The 16618-nt window shown below is 42.6% G+C and overlaps 1 protein-coding gene across 5 annotated transcripts in view; it reads left to right on the top strand.

Annotated features, from left to right (window-relative positions):
- SIL1 (SIL1 nucleotide exchange factor) overlaps positions 1-16618 on the top strand; it is a 253900-nt gene that overhangs the window by 26222 nt on the left and 211060 nt on the right. The window contains exon 1 of one of the 5 annotated variants that reach the window (XM_055431254.2): positions 11938-12092. The exons of the other annotated variants lie outside the window; for them this stretch is intronic. The gene's annotated coding sequence lies outside the window, so the exon portion shown is untranslated. Of the gene's footprint in view, positions 1-11937; positions 12093-16618 lie in introns of those variants that run through there. 5 annotated transcript variants of the gene reach the window in all.

Below are 16618 nucleotides of genomic sequence, written 5' to 3' on the forward strand. Positions count from 1 at the left end.
ATTTAGAAGTCCACTTTTAGTGAATTCCTCTTTACTTTTTGTTGTTGTTGTTTTAATGCAAGAATTTCAGCTATATGTCAGCAAGACAAGGATTTGAAGATTCTGGTACCAAAAGTTTTTCTCTGGGCTCAGAAATCATTATTACTCCTCACTTCCTTCACCTCTCCCTTCAGTCTTTTTTGAGCTAAATGATGATCTCGGTTCCTTTAATCTTCTCTCACTTGCTCTATTTCCTGGTCCTCCTGTTGTTTCCACAATTCTTGTTCAAAGGAGTGTTTTCTTTCAGAATTTTAACAGCTTTCTTCTGGCCAGGATTGTAGGTAACATGTTAGGCCCCGTCTCCTTTTCCCCAGGCTATATAAGGGTTGTATGTGTGCGTGTGATTGTAGAAATGTGCTGGGATGGGTAATATGCACCGTTACCCTCTCCCACCCCATGCTCACTGTCATCCATAATCCTGAGTCATTTAAAGGAGCATCGGCCAGTGAGTCCCCAGGCTAGGGGTGCTGATGATGGCCTGTTTCAGGTAGCTTATAAGGCTACCTATTTCTTTTTTTTTTTAGATTGAGTTTTTTGTTGTTGTTGTTATTGTTTGGTTGAAGTAAACCAACTCATATCTCTCTTGATTTGCATTGATTGTCTGTCCTTAAATCCCAAGTGAGAACTTCTTTAAAACCGGTTGCCAGTTTTTGTGTTCACAAGGATTTGGAGGGTCAGGCTTCCCAGTCCTTCTTCACCTGTGTATCTAATAGAATAATCAACCGCTGTGTACACAGCTCTCAAATGTCTGTCCTCTCTTACACATGCATGCATGCACACACGTGAACACATTCTTTTTTCTGAGGAATGGACACTTCTGTAAGAGGAATCCATCTTGTTTCATGCAAATAACCTCCAGTACAGCAAAATTCAGGAGACAGACTTTGAGAAAGGTAGAATTAGCAAGTTTTTCTTTTTTCCCCACAAGACCTCAAAGATCTTAAAATAAACCTTAAAAAACCTGCTACTCACAGCCTCAGCTCTGAGAACAGACAAATTGCAAACCTGGTGCAGTGAGACTCTCCTTTTCTCCTCTGATCTTTTTCCTTTTTCTCTCTCAATTTATTTTAACATTGTCTTTCATGGTCTTACCTAGAAAGTTGATTCAGTCCTTCATTGCCAGCTCTTAGCAGGAGAAGCAGCAGGGTTTCTGGCCCTAATTTATGGTTTATATTTCTTCTCCCTTCTCCTTCTTGGCCACCTCAGTTCCTCATCTCCCAGCACCTTACTGATCCCTCCCCCATTAGAATGACAGTGACATGTAGCTTTGGAATTTGATGTTGTCAGTACTCGCCTAATGATTTGAGTAGAATTTGGCAGCCTGTTTTGTGCATGTGCTGCTAGATAAGGAAATGGGGCTTTTCTCTCTTGGTACCTTCTTTCTTTCCCCTTGCCTGCCTCATTCTGGTGACCCTTGTAGCCAGGGGGAAGGGAGAACCCTTTACCTGATTAAATAGCTTCAGTTCAGTTCAGTTCAGTCGCTCAGTCGTGTCCGACTCTCGGCGACAAAATAGCGTTTCGAAGCAAGAAATCAGGGAGTTTCCCTGCAGTTCCCGTGGAAGGAGGTGACCTTTCAGTTACTTTTTTCAACATCTTTGGGGGCCCATTTGAAGAGAGCTGAAGCAATAATTAGGACTAAGCAAAGAAAATGAATTTGGAGCCAGAATAGTTTAAAAAGAAGCTTAAAAGACCAGAACCTTCTGAGACATAATAAATAGGTGTTTGAGTTTTGTTCTTACTTATTCCATCCCTTTTTGCCTTTGTTTTTGGTTTCCTTCCCAAGACTTAGAGACTCTCTGTTATTCCCTTGATAGTGGAATGAGGATCCTCCTGGTGAGAGCTTGCTGATACTCAGGCAGGTAGAAGGAGCTGAGGTGGGCTTCCTTCAGGTACTGCTAAATCCAGGAGTTTTGGGTTGTCTCAGTTCAGTTGAGTTCAGTCGCTCAGTTGTGTCCGACTCTTTGCGACCCCATGAATCGCAGCACGCCAGGCCTCCCTGTCCATCACCAACTCCCGGAGTTCACTTAAACTCATGTCCATCCAGTCGATGATGTCATCCAGCCATCTCATCCTCTGTCGTCCCCTTCTCCTCCTGCCCCCAATCCCTCCCAGCATCAGGGTCTTTTCCAATGAGTCAACTCTTCGCACAAGGTGGCCAAAGTATTGGAGTTTCAGCTTTAGCATCAGTCCTTCCAATGAACACTCAGGACTGATCTCCTTTAGGATGGACTGGTTGGACCTCCTTGCAGCCCAAGGGACTCTCAAGAGTCTTCTCCAGAAAAACAGGACATGTGGGCAGACGTGAGAGACGCCCGGCTCTGGCGGCGCAGACGCGAGAGACGCCCAGCTCTGGCGCAACCGACCACGTGCAGAATCGTGGCTGAGAGGAGCTACCCCGCGCCCAGGGTTAGGGCAGTGGCCCAGAGGAGCTGTACCACGTCCAGGAGGCGGTGGCTGCTTGGGAGCCGGAGGGCCGAGAGGAGCTGATCCACATTCAAAGCAGGAGGGGCGGCCTTGAGGAGATACCCCTCGTCCAAGGTAAGGTACAGTGGCTGCACCTTGCTGGAGCAGCTGGGAAGAGATACTCCAGGACCAAGTGGAATATAAGAATCCAGTGTTCTGGGGAGGAAGGAACAAGATGGCGGAGGGATAAGACGGCGAGACCACTTTCTCCCCGACAAATTCATCAAAAGAACATTTGAACGCGGAGTAAAGTCCACAAAACAGCTTCTGAATACTGGCAGAGGACGTCAGGCTCCCAGAAAAGCAGCCCATTGTCTTCTAAAGGAGAGAGAAGAAATCCAGCTCCACCCACCAGAACACCGACACATGCTTCCCAAACCAGGGAACCCAGACAAGTCACCCATCCAACCCCACACACAGCAAAGAAACTACATAATAAAGAGAACTCCACAAACTGCAAGAAGAGGGAAAGGCCACCCCAAGCAAAGCAATATAAGTAAGATGAAGAGGCAGAGAAATACCCAGCAAGTAAAGGAACAAGATAATTGCCGACCAACACAAACAAAAGAAGAAGATATAGGGAATTTACCTGATAAAGAATTTCAAATTTTGATGGTGAAAATGATTCAAAATCTTGAAAGCAAAATGGAGTTACAGATAAATAACCTGGAGAAAAGGATTGAGAAGATGGAAGAAAGATTTAATAAGGACTTAGAAGAAATAAAAAAGAGTCAATATACAATGAATAATGCAATAGATGAGATCAGAAACACTCTGGAGGGAACAAACAGTAGAATAACAGAGGCAGAAGACAGGATAAGCGAACTAGAAGATAGAATTGTAGAAATAAATGAAACAGAGAGGAAAAAAGAAAAACGAATTAAAAGAAATGACAATATTAGAGACCTCTGGGACAATGTTAAACGCTCCAACATTCGAATCATAGGAGTCCCAGAAGAAGAAGACAAAAAGAAAGACCATGAGAGAATACTTGAGGAGATAATAGTTGAAAACTTCCCTAAAATAGGGAAAGAAATAATCACCCAAGTCCAAGAAACCCAGAGAGTCCCCAACAGGATAAACCCAAGGCGAAATACTCCAAGACACATATTAATCAAATTAACAAAGATCAAAGAACAAATATTAAAAGCAGCAAGGGAAGAGCAGCAAATAACACATAAGGGGATTCCCATAAGGATAACAGCTGATCTTTCAACAGAAACTCTTCAGGCCAGAAGGGAGTGGCAAGACATACTTAAAGTGATGAAAGAAAATACCCTACAGCCCAGATTACTATACCCAGCAAGGATCTCATTCAAATATGAAGGAGAAATCAAAAGCTTTACAGACAAGCAAAAGCTGAGGGAATTCAGCATCACCAAACCAGCTCTCCAACAAATGCTAAAGGATCTTCTATAGACAGGAAACACAGAAAGAGTGTATAAACTTGAACCCAAAGCAATAAAGAAAATGGCTACGGGATCTTACTTATCAATAATTACCTTAAACGTAAATGGGTTGAAATTTTCAAGAAGGCTAGGAAACAATTCTCATAGCCATCAATAGTTCAGTGTTGAGTTCATGAATAGTTTTTAAAGTTTGGGACAAACTGTAGTATTTGCTATTTGAAGTACTATTTGTAATTGGCATATTACGATGTAACATTGGTCTTCATTTCCAACTTAAAACGCCTAAAAATGCCTAACAGGTTTTTAGATTTGTGAATTTTAGTTGAAATGTATTTTATGATGTTACTAAACCTGCAGAAATATTGAAATATTTCAGAGAACTTATTCACTGTACATTTAATTTATTTTATTTATAAAAGTTATGAACTGTAAAAAAAAAAAAAAGAGTCTTCTCTAGCACCACAGTTCAAAAGCATCAATTCTTCGGTGATCAGCTTTCTTCACAGTCCAACTCTCACATCCATACATAACCACTGGAAAAACCATAGCCTTGACTAGACGGACCTTTGTTGGCAAAGTAATATCTCTGCTTTTTAATATGTCTTGGGAAGGGTAAACTTTCCATTTTTATATTCCTTTGCATTCTCCCTAAGAGTCTTTGGGACTGACTGTATTTTCCAGATGATTCTGAGAAATGGGGAAAGAGGAAATTTTCTGGACAGTTTTTGCCAGGCTTTCTGAGCAGTTGGAGCATCATGCCAAAGATACATGGGCTTATCTCTTTAAGATCGTCTCTAGGCCCCCAGTTTGTTTTGGGAGGTTGGCAGTTTGGTATAGGTAAGAGCTTGGGCTTTGGAGTCAGATCTGCTTTCGAAGTCTGATTTGCCACTGATTAGTTCTGTGACCTTGGAAAAGTGACCTCACCCCTATGAGTCTTAGTTTTCTGAAAGGTAATGGAGGGTAACGATGGTGCCTCTGACATAGGACTGTTGTGAGTCCAATGTCTGGTGAATAAATACTTTGTATAACATTAGCTGTAATTGTAATTTTAAGATCCTGATGGAATATTAGATTGAAACTTCTTGGCAAGAGACAATAGGTAGGAAGTTGCTAAAAAAAAATATGATGGAAGATAGGTTGAGGGAGAGGAAAAAACATTTAGCAAAAGGAAAAGGTGGAGAACGCTGGGTATGTATGAGTTACCTGTTTTTTTTACTACATTAGTAAATCCCAAGTCTTTTCCTTTGTCAATCCAGCAGTTGATTGTTCTCCCAGAAACACTCAGCCTTGTTACTGGCTCCTCTGCAAAGATTTATTAGACATAGCAGTCACAATGTCCTCCATTACCAGGACATTATTATTTTTAAAATGCACTGCTTTGTTTTGCCACCTGCACTTTGCAGTGTTGTAAATAGTTAAAGCTCACCGCACTTGTCAGAGTAGGTTCAAAAATGCATTTTGTGATGCTGTACCTTTGCTTTGACAATGTGTTTATTAGCTTGCTTGTTAATTCCAGGATTGGTTAACTTGAGGCACCTCTGTTCCAGCCTGCTCACACCAACACTCATCTTGAAGACTTCAGCAGAGAGGCTCAGTGTGGTGGTCTTTTTTCTGTGTCCCTGAGAAGTTATCAAGTGGTGAACAAGGAAGCAGAAAACAGTTCTTGCAGCTGATATACTCTTTCCCAAATGTGTTTGTGTGGGAAAGAGCAAATCATGGGCCGAATGGAGCAGGGCAACAGAGGTTAGGAGCTTCTTGATGTTCTGGAAAACAGTCACGTGCAAACAAATCAGTTAGATGAAAACCTTTGTGAGACACTTTGGTTTGCATTTTCATCAAAACGTTGGACTGTGGGCTGTTTCTGTCCATTCCTGGTACTTGGAACAAATGTTCGTTTTGTCTCTGATAAGCGTTTGCTGTGACATGGGAGTAGGAGGAAGAGAGGCTTTTCTGGGGGTGTTGCTGTCGTGGAGCTGTCAGTGCCCATTGCTTCAAATCTTGGCAGGGTCTCCTGTCAGACAGTGCACAGGTCTGGCTTGGGGAGGCTGTGTGCAGAAAAGGAGCAAGGCACAGGGCTCAAGTGCAGGCATGGAGTCACAAGGACCCAGGTTCACAGACTGACTTTGTTAGCTACTAGCTGGGTGTGTTAATTTCCCTGTGGCTGCTGTAAAAGGTTAAAATAAGCCTGATGACTTAAAACAGCAGAGATTTATTCCTTTCTAGTTTTGGAGGGCAGAAGTCTGAAGTCAGTATCACTAGGCTGAAATCAACATGTTGGCAGGGCCGCAGTCCCTCCAAAGGCTCTGGGGCAGAATCTGTTCCTTGCTTCTTCCAGCTTCTGGTGGCTGCTGGCATTCATTGGCTTGTGGCTACATCACTCCATTCTTTACGTTCAGTATCTTCAAACCTCTGCTCTGTTTTCACATCACCTTCTCTTCCATGCCTGTGTCAAATCTCCCTTTGTCTTTTTCTTACAAGAACATTGTGATTGTAAGGAATCACACTGTTATTGTGTGTTTAGGGTCTACTCAGATAATCTGAGATAATTGTTTTAAGATGCTTAATCACATCTGTGAAGACCTTTTTTTCTTATAAGGTTTATTTTCAGGTTCCAAAAATTAGAACCTGATATCTTTGGAGGGCTTCTAGACTTTCACCAATATGTTTTCTTGCTTATCTTTAAAGTGGTATCTTTTAATTGTATCTTCTGGAATAATTTCCATGGAGCTTAAATGAAATCTTGCTTGCCAGACACTCAGCACAGTGCCGAATACATAGTTGGTGCCTGTTGCTGCTGCTGCTAAGTCGCTTCAGTCGTGTCTGACTCTCTGTGACCCCATGGACTACAGCCTACCAGGCTCCTCTGTCCATGGGATTTTCCAGGCGAGAGTACTGGAGTAGGTTGCCATTGCCTTCTCCAGTTGGTGCCTAGTACCTAGTAAATATTCTTTTATCAAGCGGGGTTATTTTAAAATTTTATTATTGAAATATAATTGTTTTAAGTGTTGTGCCAGTCTCTGCTGTATAGCAAAGTGACTCAGTTATCAATTCAGTTCACTCACTTAGTCGTGTCCGACTATTTGCGACCCTATGGACTGCAGCACACCAGGCTTCCTTGTCCATCACCAACTCCCAGAGCTTACTCAAACTCATGTCCGTTGAGTTGGTGATGCCATCCAACCATCTCATCCTCTGTCGTCCCCTTCTCCTCCTGCCTTCAATCTTTCCCAGCCTCAGAGTCTTTTCCAGTGAGTCAGTTCTTTGCATCAGGTGGCCAAAGTATTGGAGCTTCAGCTTCAACATCAGTCCTTCCAATGAATATTCAGGACTGATTTCCTTTAGGGCTAACTGGTTGGATCTCCTCACAGTCCAAGGGACTCTCAAGAGTCTACTCCAACACCACAGTTCAAAAGCATCAATTCTTTGGCACTCAGCTTTCTTTATGGTCCAATTTTCACAGCCATACATGACTACTGGAAAAACCATAGCTTTGATTAGACGGACCTTTGTTGGGAAAGTAATATCTCTGCTTTTTAATATGCTGTCTACGTTGGTCATAGCTTTTCTTCCAAGGAGCAAGCATCTTTTAATTTCATGGCTACAGTCACCATCTGCAGTGATTTTAGAGCCCCCCAAAATAGCCTCTCACTGTTTCCATTGTTTGCCCATCTATTTGTCATGAAGTGATGGGACCAGATGCTGTGATCTTCGTTTTTCTAAATGTTGAGTTTAGAGCCAACCTTTTCACTCTCCTCTTTCACTTTCATCAAGAGGCTCTTTAGTTCTTCTTCACTTTCTGCCGTAAGGATGGTGTCATCTGTGTATCTGAGGTTATTGATATTTCTTCCTACAGTCTTGATTCCACTTTGTGCTTCATCCAGCCCAGCATTTCGCATGATGTACTCTGCATATAAGTTAAATAAGCAGGGTGACAAGATACACCCTTGACGTTCTCCTTTCCCAGTTTTGAACCAGTCTGTTCCATGTCTGGTTCTAACTGTTGCTTCTTGACCTGCGTACTGGTTTCTCTGGAGACAGGTAAGATAGTCTGATATTCCCATCTCTTTAAGAATTTTCCATGGTTTGTTATGATCCACACTGTCAGAAGCTTTAGCATAGTCAGTGAAGCAGAAGTTGATGTTTTTCTGGAATTCTCTTGTTTTTTCTATCATCCAGCAGATGTTGGCAATTTGATCTCTGGTTCCTCTGCCTTTTCTAAAACCAGCTTGAACATCTGGAAGTTCTTGGTTCATGTACTGTTGAAGCCTGGCTTGGAGACTTTTGAGCAGTATTTTGCTAGTGCGTGAAATGAGTGCAATTGTGTGGTAGTTTGAACATTGTTTGGCATTGCCCTTCTTTGGGATTGGAATGAAAACTGACCTTTTCCAATCCTGTGGCCCCTGCTGAGTTTTCCAAATTTGCTGGCATATTGAGTGCAGCATTTTCACAGCATCATCTTTTAGGATTTGAAATAGCTCAGCTGGAATTCATCACCTCCACTAGCTTTGTTTGTAGTGATGCTTCCTAAGGCCCACTTGACTTCACATTCAAGGATGTCTGACTCTAGGTTAGTGAGCACACCATCATGGTTATCTGGGTCGTGAAGATCTTTTTTATATAGTTTCTGTGTATTCTTCCCACCTCTTCTTAATATCTTCTGCTTCTGCTATGTCCATACCATTTCTGTTCTTTATTGGGCCCATCTTTGCAAGAAATGTTCCCTTGGTATCTCTAATTTTCTTGAAGAGGCATATTCTATTGTTTTCCTCTATCTCTTTGCATTGATCACCAAGGAAGGCTTTCTTATCTTTCCTTGTTATTCTTTGGAACTCTGCATTCAAATGGGTATTTCTTTCCTTTTCTCCTTTACTTTTCACTTCTCTTCTTTTCTCAGCTGTTTGTAAAGCCTCCTCAGACAACCATTTTGTTTCTTTACATTGCTTTTTCTTGGGGGTGGTCTTGATCACTGCCTCCTGTACAATGTCATGAACCTCCGTCCATAGTTCTTCAGGCACTCTTGTCTATCAGATCTAATCCCTTGAGTCTATATGTCACTTCCACTGTATAATCATAAGGGATTTGATTTAGATCATACCTGAATGGTCTAGTGGTTTTCCATAATTTGTTCAATTTAAGTCTGAATTTGGCAATAAGGAGTTCATGATCTGAGCCACAGTCAGCTCCTGGTCTTGTTTTTGCCAACTGAATAGTTCTTCTCCATCTTTGGCTGCAAAGAATATAATCATTCTGATTTTGGTATTGACCATCTGGTGATGTCTATGTGTAGAATCTTCTCTTGTGTTGTAGGAAAGAGTTTTTTGCTATGACCAGTGTGTTCTCCTGGCAAAACTATGTTATCCTTTGCCCTGCTTCATTTTGTACTCTAAGGCCAAATTTTCCTGTTACTCCAGGTATCTCTTGACTTCTGCTTTTGCATTCCAGTCCCCTATAATGAAAAGGACATCTTTTTTGGGTGTTAGTTCTAGAAGGTCTTGTAGGTCTTCATAGAACTGTTCAACTTCAGCTTCTTCAGCATTACTGTTTGGGGCATAGACTTGGATTACTGTGATATTGAATGGTTTGCCTTGGAAACAAACAGATCATTCTGTCGTTTTTGAGATTGCATCCAAGTACTGCATTTCGGACTCTCTTTTTGACTATGAGGGCTACTCCATTTCTTCTAAGGGATTCTTGCCCACAGTAATAGATATAATCAATGGTCATCTGAGTTAAATTCACCCATTCCAGTCCATTTTAGTTCACTGATTCCTAAAATGTCAATGTTCACTCTTGCCATGTCTTGTTTGATCACTTACAGTTTACCTTGATTCATGGACCTAACATTCCAGGTTCCTATGCAATATTGTTCTTTACAGCATTGGACTTTACTTCCATCACCAGTCACATCCACAGCTGGGTGTTGTTTTTGCTTTGGCTCTGTCTCTTCATTCTTTCTGGAGGTATTGCTCCACTATTATCCAGCAGCATATTGGGCACCTATTGACCTGGGGAATTTATCTTTCAGTGTCCTCTCTTTTTACCTTTTCATGGTTTTCATGGGGTTCTCAAGGAAGTGGTTTGCCGTTCCCTTCTCCAGTAGACCTTGTTTTGTCAGAACTCCCCACCCGTCCATCTTGGGTGGCCCTGCACGGCATGGCTTAGTTTCGTTGAGTCAGACAAGGCTGTGGTTCATGTGATCAGTTTGATTATTTTTCTGTGATTGTGGTTTTCATTCTGTCTACCTTCTGATGGATAAGGATACGAGGCTTATGGAAGCTTCCTGATGGCAGAGACTGACTGAGGGGGAAACTGGGTCTTGTTCTGATGGGCGGGTCTGTGCTCCATAAATCTTTAATCCAATTTTCTGTTGATGTTCCCTGCTGTGTTCCCTTCCTGTTGTTTGACCTGAGGCCAAACTATGCTGGAGATAGTGAAGATAATGGCGACTTCCTTCAAAAGGTTTGTGCACACACTGCAGCACTCAGTTATATACCCATATATATATATATATATATATGTTCTTTTTTTACATATTCTTTTCTGTTATGGTTTACCCAGTGAAACTGCACAGCTCAAATATGGGACTTGTAAACCCATGGGTCAGGACTTGAACCCAGCCAAAACCCAGACTGGGGCTTGAACCCATGGTCTTTTGATTGAGATCACATACCTGGTTTCAGGCCTTAATGAAGCTCAGGTTCTTTATATCTCACCAGAGAAAAAATTCAGACGCTAAGTGGTAGATAAGAAGTGGGCTTATTTAGAGAGAAACACACGCCTGAGAGTGGTGGGCCATCTCAGAAGGGAAGAGGGCCTAAAATGTGGGGTGGTTAGTTTTTATGGGTTGGGTAACTTCATAGGCTCAAGAGGGGGAGGATTATTCCAACTGTTTTGGGGAAGGGGGTGGAGATTTCCAGGACATAGGCCACTGCCCATTTTTTGATCTTTGGTTGGTTTTGGACCTGTCATGGCGCTGGTGGGTGCATCATTTAGCATATGCTGATGTATTCCAAGGCGTGTATAATGAGACTCAAGGTCTTCTGAAAGTCAGATCTTCCACCATCTTGGACCTAATTGGTTCTAACCAGTTTTTGTTACAGTTTATAGCTGTGTCATTCTTTTAAAGGTTGTGTTCTGCCCCCTTCCCTCCTATATCACCAGGAGATTGGATTGGATATAGTTTGCTGTGCTATAGAGTAGGACCTTGTTTGTCCATTTTAAATGTAATAATTTGCATCTACCAACCCCACATTCCCAGTGAATATTCTTATTTATGTACATATATCTTACTACTATTATTATTTAGCCATCTTGTGTGAAAGAGAGACGAATGGTTCCTTTAAGACTTTGACTTTGGCCATTCTCCCCACCCCCCACCCCCAGTCATTGTCCCCATATCCCTAGGATCTTTGATCATCATCCACCACAGTGAGCAGCTGTGTCCTCAAGGCCACTCTATTACCAGTCCTCCATTATCCTTTCTCAGTGCATGTGCTGATCTTTAGGAACAGGCTTCACTTTCTGTTGATGTCCCTTCAAAATTCATATGTTGAAGCACTAACCCTTGGTATGGCAGTATTTGGAATAAAGAAGTATTGGATTGGCCAAAAAGTTCATTTGTGTTTTTCCATAAGTTGGTACAAAAAACCCGAATGAACTTTTTAACCAATAATTTGGAAGCAGTTATTAAAGTTAAATGAGGTAGTAAGGGTGGGCCCTAATTTGATAGGATTATGGTCTTTATAAAAAGAAATACCAGAGAACTCTTTTTTTCCCTCATCATTCAAGTACACTGAGATGCCATGTGAAGCCTGGGAAAAGGTCACTGTGTAGAAGCCTGGAAGAGAGCTCCCACTAGAAACAGTAGCAGCCAGAACCTTGATCTTGGACTTCGAGTGTCCAAAACTATGAGAAAATAACTTTCTCATGTTTAAGCCACCCATTGTGTGGCATTTTGTTATGATAGTGTTAGCAGACTAATATGGGGGATATAATCTGGTTCACACCCTCTTCTGCTTAGGTACCTGAGGAGAAGCTGGGCTCTGAAATGATTCCCAGTTACTATTCAAGACAGTTTGCTGTGTTGCTGTTTTCCCATGGATAATTGTAACTCCATAATGAAGCATAGAAGAATATTATTTTTACAGTGATATTTGGTATCTGATAGCTGTTAGCCGAAAGGTAAGTGTCCCCAGCGAGGTACTGTAAATACATTTTATCTGTTCCATTACCTGCTGTTTCACAAACATATCCCTGAAGCATTTTAATCTTGTTTTTCATACTTGTCTTAAAGTGAGGAATTGTTCTGATTTGCAACTTTGGGGGATAATTACTACGTTCATTAATTTCTGTTCTTTTCTCCCCTCCATTTATTACTGCTTTCTTGAGAAAATTTTTGTCTAAATCTAAACAAAGTGGAAACAAGTCACTCGATTAAAGGGTGTTTTATGACAGTGGTTTCTCCAGCTTCCTTGGCATACTGATGGGAGGGCTATGAAAGCATCTTCTTACCTGCGGTTGAAGGTCTCCCTGGTCTGGGTTCAGATGAGTAAGAGGCTTTTGGGAAACCTCTGACCTCAGGCTTCATTGCAGAGTGTTTTTTTGTGTTTTTTTGCACTGGGGTATTCCTGGGCTAAGGGCAGGATAGGCTGTTTTTCTTCCTTTCAGAGATTCAGTCATAGACATTAACTGAACAGGTGTTATATACTGGACATTGTGTAAGCATTGTGGGAAACAAGGTTCTCCACTCATTGAGATGCTCAGTACATGTTGACTAAGTGAATGTGTGGCTAGATAGAGTGGTCTTTGCCTTCAGAAAGACTGAAGGGGCAGGCAGGGCTTCATTGGCTGGGGGCTAGTGGATTAAGGGTGCTGTATTGGGGGCGGGAGGAGAAGGGGACGACGGAGAATGAGATGGCTGGATGGCATCACCGACTCTGTGGACATGAGTTTGAGTGTACTCCGGGAGTTGGTGATGGACAGGGAGGCCTGGCGTGCTGTGGTTCATGGGGTCGCGGAGAGTCGGACACGACTGAGCGACTGAACTGAACCTCCCTGGAAGTTGGGAACAGAATTGGGAGCATCCTGTTGGGGCCATTATGCCCTCGCACTTGGATCTATAAGAGGAAGCAGTAGAGGAGAAAGGCTGTGTTGAGGATGGTTTATTTTGTATTTAGTTTTTTTCTGGTATTTTGGTTTCATGAGTCCCCTCTTTTAATTGTAGACAGGGACTGTTATGTATGTTCCTTGTAAGTGCAGATGCTTCATAAATGTCAAGTAATCATCCAAGACAGTTGAGGGAGGGGATAGAAAAGTAGTAGCTAAGACAAGTTGGCTGAGGCTAGGGCAGAAGCAGAAATTTTGTGAATTAGATGCCCAGGAAAAGAAATGAAGACGGGAAGAAAGCAGAAGCCAGGAAAGGATTTGAATTAATCTGGAACTGAATGGGAGCCCAGTTTAGAGAAGTCTGATCTGGAATACTCAGGGAAAGAGCAGTGGAGAGGGATTTCTATCTAAGAATTAGGAAGGACAGAGAGTAGTTAGCTTCTGATACTGAGGGAAAGGGGACACTGGGAGGAATGGCTTAATTCTTTTCTGTACCACCCACGTACCTATGTATCTCTCCTTTACAGCACTTGTCATACTATCTGGGAATTATTTGTTCATGTGCTGTTTCTTCTCCGAGACAGACATCTCTGTACTTTAATTATCTAACACTGAGTCCATCACATAGCACGTGCTGCACAGGTAACTGATGAACATTCTTGAGGTTAAGGCCTGGGTGAGCCATCCATTAAGAATGGAAATGTAGTGGGTTGAGATGGGGCAGAAGGGACATGAGCAGGTAACTTTGGGTGGGGGGGTGAGTGGGATAGAAGTGAAAAGTGAGATTGACACAGAATCTAAATCTTTCAAGAATTTACCAAATACTTCTGTGTCAAGTTATCTGGGCAGGTGGGCATAGTCCCTATCCTTAGAATGCTTAAGGCCTAGCAGTGGAGGAGGAAAACTGTATAAGAGAAAGTGTAGTAGGTGCAATGAACAGAAAAGTATGGGTGCTGTATCAGTGCCTGATGGAGTCTAGTGAGGAGGGTCAGCGAAGGCCTCCTGGATGAAATGTCTTTTAGAGTGAGTAGCGCTAAGAGTCGGACGCAACTGAGCGACTTCACTTTCACTTTTCACTTTCATGCATTGGAGAAGTTAATGGCAACCCACTCCAGTGTTCTTGCCTGGAGAATCCCAGGCACGGGAGCCTGGTGGGCTGCCGTCTATGGGGTCACATAGAGTCGGACACGACTGAAGCGACTTAGCAGCAGCAGCAAACCATTAGGAATTTGCCAGATAAAGAGGAGGGGGAATAGAACTTCAAGGATACATGTGTGAAGGTCTGGAGGTAGGAGACAGGATGTCTTAGAGCACTGGGAAGAAAGTTCCATAAGGCCAGCTGTAGATAGGGTGAGAAAAGAGAGACGCTGAAGACGTTGATTGGGTCTTGATATGGTGGGAGGCCTGGGTATGGAATTTGGCCTTTTCCCTGAGGGCTCTGGAAAACATTGAATGGTTTTAAGCAGGGGGAAGGTAGGATCAAATTCATGCTCTGGCTGTAGAATAATCCATCAAACATTTAATCAAGGTGTATACTTGTAATTTGCTGATCTTTTATCCTCTGACACTGCAGCAAAGTCTGTCCGTTTGCTCTGAATCACTGAGTGCAAGAGCCTGAAGAGAGTGTGGCCTGCCCCAGACCTGAGTTCCTGTGTTTGAACCCGGATCCCAGGCTGTGTGGCTGAGCATGTGGTGTTCAGGACTGTAGCTCCTACCCTTTCTGCAGCTCCTTCCACCCTCACCTCAGTGCCCCCTTCACAGCAGCTTAAAATTCCTCATTCATTGTACCTTCCTCAGCTTTGTGCTTTCTACAAATTGAAAATTTTTATGACAATGTCAAATCAGTGGGAAAAGTTTTGAAAAGTAGGATTGAGAAATAAAGACCTCTTTCCCTTTTCTCCCTGCAAGGGAATTTGAAAAATATAGAAATTCTAAGTGATATGTTAAATATCCTTGGGGTTTCGTTTCCTTTCCTTTTGAAAAATTTTTTACATTAACCAAAAGTCCGACAGAGATGCTTGTGGGAAGATAATTCCTTTTGGCTGGAGCTTAAGCTCCACATTGTGAGCTTTTTAATTTTCTTTTTTCAGCGGTGAGTTGGGACCCAACTGTGCAGTCACTAGAGCTCATCACGGTCCTGTTGCTGGGTGAGGTATCTCTGTGAATCTGTATGTTTTCCCCTTGTACCTACCTAATGAAAGCCAAATTAAATCAATTTTTAATCAGTGAGATGAATGACGGGTTTTTCTTTAGAAAATAAACCATAAGGCCCCAAAGTACTAGAAACAGTAAAAAGTGAAGCTTTTATTTGCATGTGTGCCGTTAGGCATGACTTTAATGTCAGACAAATGGGAAGTGCTGTTAAAGTAGTATTTGGAAATATGCTGTCTCAGGGAGAGGAGGCAGAGTGCTTTTCTCTCTGCCCTCTTTTCACAGTTTGTGCAGCCTGTATGTGCCCAGCAGCTTGCACTGGCATCTAGTACGTTGACATCCCAGGGACACCTGAATGTCCTGGAGGGATGGTTTTGAGCAGGACCATCTTTCTGTCTTGTTGCCGCCTCCCTCCAGCCTCTCAGTCTGCTTATTTGCTCATTGCTTCATTTGTTTATTCAGTATACATTTATTCCTTCTGGGTTTTTGTGGGGGCCACTGGTAAGGAAGGGGATGGAGGGAAGTTCCCAATGAATTGAGGCTAAGAGCCATGGCTAGATGTCCCCTTCTTCTTCGTTGCATTTCATCCCTTTTTTGGGGATATTGTTTTCTAAGCTACTCTCAGCACCAACATCGTCCTCCTGAAAGTTGCTTTCTTCTACTTGCTTTGGTGGAAGGAAATGGCTTCTTTTAGGGCAGATGGAGTAGGTATGAAGACTCATTAGCTCAGTGGCTATCCCCATTTGTAAGTCTCCATGGGCTATGCAGGGTGGGGCTGTGAGGGGGCAAGTTTGCTTGCCTGGGATTTGATTCCCATAATCAGTGGTTTGGCTTTGGTACCTCTAGAGGACTCTAGGCACCAAGCCTCTGTAGCACATATTCCAGTTTGCTATTGTTATTGAATGGGTTCCCTGAGTGATGCTCTTCATCTGAGGAAGAAAGTGGCTTTTATTGTGCCTTTCAGAGGGGTTCAGAAGACTGGATTTGGGGTATTCCAGAAACCCTGGGCTGAGAAAAGTAACTGATTCATTAAAGCTGTTCACCTTCTGCTTCCTCATTGTGCTCATCAGCTTGGGTTGCCCTCACCTGAGAGGTGGTGGTTGAGGGTGGTGTTAGTAGTTTGGGCAGGTGAACTTGAAGGAAAATAGATAAAATAGTTGGTAGTTAATGATGGATGGGGCAGACAGGAAGCGAGGTAAGGAGAGGGAGGTGTTGAAGCCTTCTGGGTTTCTGGCTTGTGAAGTTAAAGCTAGGCATTTCTAGAGGAGGATCAGTATAGTATTTCTGGGCATGTTGAGCGTGAAAAATAGGAGAATAGAGCAAGGCATATACTTGGGGAGAGTGTGCCTAGATTCTCAGGCTGACTTCCTGTTCAAATTACCCACTTCGGTTTTGGGCCACTGTAGTGAGGGATAATACAGCCCAAATCCAAATTTTGTTTACAAACTAAC

This window comes from Moschus berezovskii, chromosome 8 (assembly GCF_049115385.1).
Source record: "Moschus berezovskii isolate FMDL1 chromosome 8, NW_MosBer_1.0, whole genome shotgun sequence".
NCBI classification, from domain to species: domain Eukaryota; kingdom Metazoa; phylum Chordata; class Mammalia; order Artiodactyla; family Moschidae; genus Moschus; species Moschus berezovskii.